The sequence below is a fragment of the Nerophis ophidion genome, linkage group LG21, assembly GCF_033978795.1.
Source record: "Nerophis ophidion isolate RoL-2023_Sa linkage group LG21, RoL_Noph_v1.0, whole genome shotgun sequence".
Lineage (NCBI taxonomy): Eukaryota > Metazoa > Chordata > Actinopteri > Syngnathiformes > Syngnathidae > Nerophis > Nerophis ophidion.
The window spans coordinates 360,433-365,432 of record NC_084631.1 but is presented as its reverse complement, the minus strand read 5'-3'; the positions used below and the strand labels follow the sequence as shown (position 1 = coordinate 365,432).

General features: G+C 41.8%; 1 protein-coding gene across 2 annotated transcripts in view; it reads right to left on the bottom strand.

Annotated features, from left to right (window-relative positions):
- The window catches only part of nedd9 (neural precursor cell expressed, developmentally down-regulated 9), a 248,972-nt gene that overhangs the window by 205,035 nt on the left and 38,937 nt on the right, over window positions 1-5,000 (bottom strand). The window lies entirely within an intron of this gene.

Here is a 5,000-nt window from a genome sequence, read left to right as displayed (position 1 = left end):
TGAAATTGTCTCATTTCCCAGCCAACAACGTGGATCCAACAAATACTTGCCAACCTTGAGACTTACGATTTCGGAAGGTGGAGGGCGGGGGGCGTGGTTAAGAGGGGAGGAGTATATTTACATCTACAATTCACCAACTCAAATATTTCGTCCATCCATCCATTTCCTACCACTTATTCCCTTTCGGAGTCGCTGGGAGCCAAATACTTGACTTTCAGTGAATTCTAGCTATATATATTTATTTTATTATATATATATATATAAATAAAATAAATATTTGAATTTCAGACGGCACCTATCAAATACATCCATCCATCCATCCATCCATTTTCTACCGCTTATTCCCTTTCGGGGTCACTGGGGGCGCTGGCGCCTCTTTCAGCTACAATCGGGCGGAAGGCGGGGTACACCCTGGACAAGTCGCCACCTCATCGCAGTGCCAACACAGATAGACAGACAACATTCACACACTAGGGACCATTTAGTGTTGCCAATCAACCTATCCCCAGGTGCATGTCTTTGGAGGTGGGAGGAAGCCGGAGTACCCGGAGGGAACCCACGCATTCACGAGGAGAACATGCAAACTCCACACAGAAAGATCCCGAGCCTGGATTTGAACCCAGGACTGCAGGAACTTCGTATTGTGAGGCAGACGCACTAACCCCTCTGCTACCGTGAAGCCCTATCAAATACCCAGTAATAAAAACACAGTTGTACTAACTGTACTGTGCTTGCTGGTTACAAAAAAAAAAAAAAAAACACTTACCTTTCACTATTTGAGTAACCTTTGTTCTGCCATTTGCGTACTTGCGACAGTCACTTGCCTTCAGGTGCACAACACCAGGTAAATCATTGGCCAATCAAAAAGCAGCCCCATAACGCTGTAGCCAACATTCACCAGGAGATGGCAACAGACAACATAGAATCACTCTATTACAGACTGTGTCACCACGGCTGTAACTTCCTCGTTCTTCTGCTTCGTCTCCTTGTGTGTGCAGTTTTTTATTCAAATCTGTAGATGTAACGTAATTGGGCAGGCAAGCTGTTTATATAGCGGGAAAGCGGACGTGAGAACAGGCTGTCCCGACTCAGGTCCGCATGGAGCTGGAAGGGGGCGTGGCCTCAAGCTCCGTTGAATTTCAGGAGAAAATTTCTTCCTGGAGAGGAGCTGAATTTCGGGAGTCTCCTGGAAAATCCGGGAGGTTTGGCAAGTATGATCCAACGTCAGGCATCAACGTTGTCTCAATATACAAAAACAACTACATTGCAACGTTGTTTGGTTGTCAGTTTTAAATATACATGTACGAATAATCAACGTTGTAACAATGTCTCGTGCCTGCTGGTGTTAACGTACAACATGTTTTGTTTTTTTGCCCCTGCTGTAGACCAATACTTCGCTATAAAAACCCCCAAAAATACCCAGAAGTACAGTGGGGCAAAAAAGTATTTAGTCAGCCAGCGATTGTGCAAGTTCTCCCACTTCAAATGAAGACTGAGGTCTGTCATTTTCATCATAGGTACACTTCAACTGGGAGAGACAGAATGGGAAAAAAAAATCCAGGATTTCACATTGTAGGAATTTTAAAGAATTTATTTGTAAATTAGGGTGCAAAATAAGTATTTGGTCAAGCATTCAAAGCTCTCACTGATGGAAGGAGGTTTTGGCTCCAAATCTCAGGATACATGGCCCCATTCATTCTTTCCTTAACACGGATCAATCGTCCTGTCCCCTTAGCAGAAAAACAGCCCCAAAGCATGATGTTTCCACCCCCATGCTTCACAGTAGGTGTGGTGTTCTTGGGATGCAACTCAGTATTCTTCTTCCTCCAAACACGACCAGTTGAGTTTATACCAAAATGGATACATGGATGATACAGCAGAGGATTGGGAGAATGTCATGTGGTCAGATGAAACCAAAATGGAACTTTTTGGTATAAACTCAGGAGGAAGAAGAATACTGAGTTGCATCCCAAGAACACCAAACCTACTGTGAAGCATGGGGGTGGAAACATCATGCTTTGGGGCTGTTTTTCTGCCAAGGGGACAGGACGATTGATCCGTGTTAAGGAAAGAATGAATGGGGCCATGTATCCTGAGATTTGGAGCCAAAACCTCCTTCCATCAGTGAGAGCTTTGAATGGTTGACCAAATACTTATTTTCCAACATCATTTACAAATAAATTCTTTAAAATTCCTACAATGTGATTTTTGTTTCCACATTCTGTCTCTCACAGTTGAAGTGTACCTATGATGAAAATGACAGACCTCTGTCATCATTTGAAGTGGGAGAACTTCCACAATCGCTGGCTGACTAAATACTTTTTGGCCCCACTGTATACGCCGTCCTCCACATCTTTTAACGACAACTCCAGCTTGTCTCCCCCAGGCATGGCGTGATAAGAAGCCCCGCGGCCTAATTTCAATCAGATTAGGAGGAGATGTATTAACAGGGGTAAGCTCCTGCGGGATAGGAGACAGGAAACACTGCGTCCAGGAGACAGGACAGCGTCTCCGTCTGACCTCGGACCGTCTGTGTCGCTCCACCTGAAACAGCAACGCCCTCAGCCTGTCTAAACACCTCACTAACGCACGTCTTTGTCAGCGGCGCGGGAACGTCCAAACAAATAGGCGCGCCAATGATAAAAAAAATAATTATGTGATAATAACAAAAATGTCAATTAGTATAAATACACCTGGATATGTTTTTTAACATAATCCTAATTTGCATAACATGGTTAAGAGCTTGACGTATTTATAACATTCAATTAAACTGACCTTTTGTAGTTTAATTTTAAAGGCCTACTGAAATGAGATGTTCTTATTCAAACGGGGATAGCAGCTCCATTCTATGTGTCATACTTCATCATTTCCCGATATTGCCATATTTTTGCTGAGAGGATTTAGTAGAGAACATCCACGATAAAGTTTGCAACTTTTGGTCACTAATAAAAAAGCCTTGCCTGTACCGGAAGTAGCAGACGATGTGCGCGTGACATCACGGGTTGTGGAGCTCCTCACATCTGAACATTGTTTATTGTCACACTTGGACTTGTTTTGCTTCTTCCACGCAAAGGATGATTTGCACAAGCCAGACGTGAATGTAAGTACATATTAGATTTATTTAAACACTATAATTCAAAACAGGAAAACAAAGGGCGCACACATTGGCGGATAACAAACTAGACTATACTCAAACAAAAAACAGCACAATGGCATGACTGTATACAAATGAACAAAAGACACTAACTGTGGCACAAAACAAACCAAAACTTATGTGGCGTGGTCAAAAAGTGAACAGCAAGGCGTGAAGGTTGGTACACGGAACCGTGGTAAAAGGTCTCAGAAGGTCAGGTTGGTAGGTAAAGTTCAAAGTTGCCAGGACGAGGACAGAAACAGAATGGCTAAAATAGTGACTATGATGAGGATTAGTAACAGGTGTGAGGGCTGAGAACAGGGGCGTGACTTGGAGACCAGGTGGATACTAATGGGTTGGCATGGAGAAGAAAACAAACCAGGAAGTGCAAAAACAGAACTGAATGTCCTAAAAACTAAACATAACATGACCAAACATGGCAAAAACAAGACATAATCCACAGGCGTGACAGTTTATAATCATAGCCACCAGCAGCTAGATTATTTAAACACTACAATTCAAAACAGGAAAACAAAGGGCGCGCACAATGGCGGATAACAAACTAGACTATACTCAAAAAACAGCACAATGGCATGACTGTATACAAACGAACAAAAGACACTAACTGTGGCACAAAACAAACCAAAACTTATGTGGCGTGGTCAAAAAGTGAACAGCAAGGCGTGAAGGTTGGTACACGAAACCGTGGTAAAAGGTCTCAGAAGGTCAGGTTGGTAGGTAAAGTTCAAAGTTGCCAGGACGAGGACAGAAACAGAATGGCTAAAATAGTGACTATGATGAGGATTAGTAACAGGTGTGAGGGCTGAGGACAGGGGCGTGACTTGGAGACCAGGTGGATACTAATGGGTTGGCATGGAGACGAAAACAAACCAGGAAGTGCAAAAACAGAACTGAATGTCCAAAAAACTAAACATGACATGACCAAACATGGCAAGAACAAGACATAATCCACAGGCATGACAGTTTATAATCATAGCCACCAGCAGCTAGAGCGATTCGGACCGAGAAAGTGACAATTTCCCCGTTAAGTTGAGCGAGGATGAACGATTTGTGGATGAGGAAAGTTAGAGTGAAGCACTAGGGGGAAAAAAAGGCGAGTGCAGTGGGAGTGATTCAGATGTTATTAGACACATTTACTAGGATAATTCTGGAAAATCCCTTATCTGCTTATAGTGTTAATAGTGTTTTAGTGAGATTATAAAGTCATACCTGATCATTTTAAATTCACTTCCCTTCTTTTTCCTGTCTGGAGACAAACTATATCTCAGTCTTCCCCTTTCAATTCCCGGTCGTGGAGCCAATAATTCCATAGAACACCAAACCTACTGTGAAGCATGGGGGTGGAAACATCATGCTTTGGGGCTGTTTTTCTGCCAAGGGGACAGGACGATTGATCCGTGTTAAGGAAAGAATGAATGGGGCCATGTATCCTGAGATTTGGAGCCAAAACCTCCTTCCATCAGTGAGAGCTTTGAATGGTTGACTAAATACTTATTTTTCACCATCATTTACAAATAAATTCTTTAAATTCCTACAATGTGAATTCCTGGATTTTTTTTTCCCATTCTGTCTCTCCCAGTTGAAGTGTACCTATGATGAAAATGACAGACCTCTGTCATCATTTGAAGTGGGAGAACTTGCACAATCGCTGGCTGACTAAATACTTTTTTGCCCCACTGTATGTATATATATATATATATATATATATATATATATATATATATATATATATATATATATATATATATATATATATATACACACATATATACATATATACACATACATACATATATATATATATGTACATACATACACATACATACACATACATACATACACATAC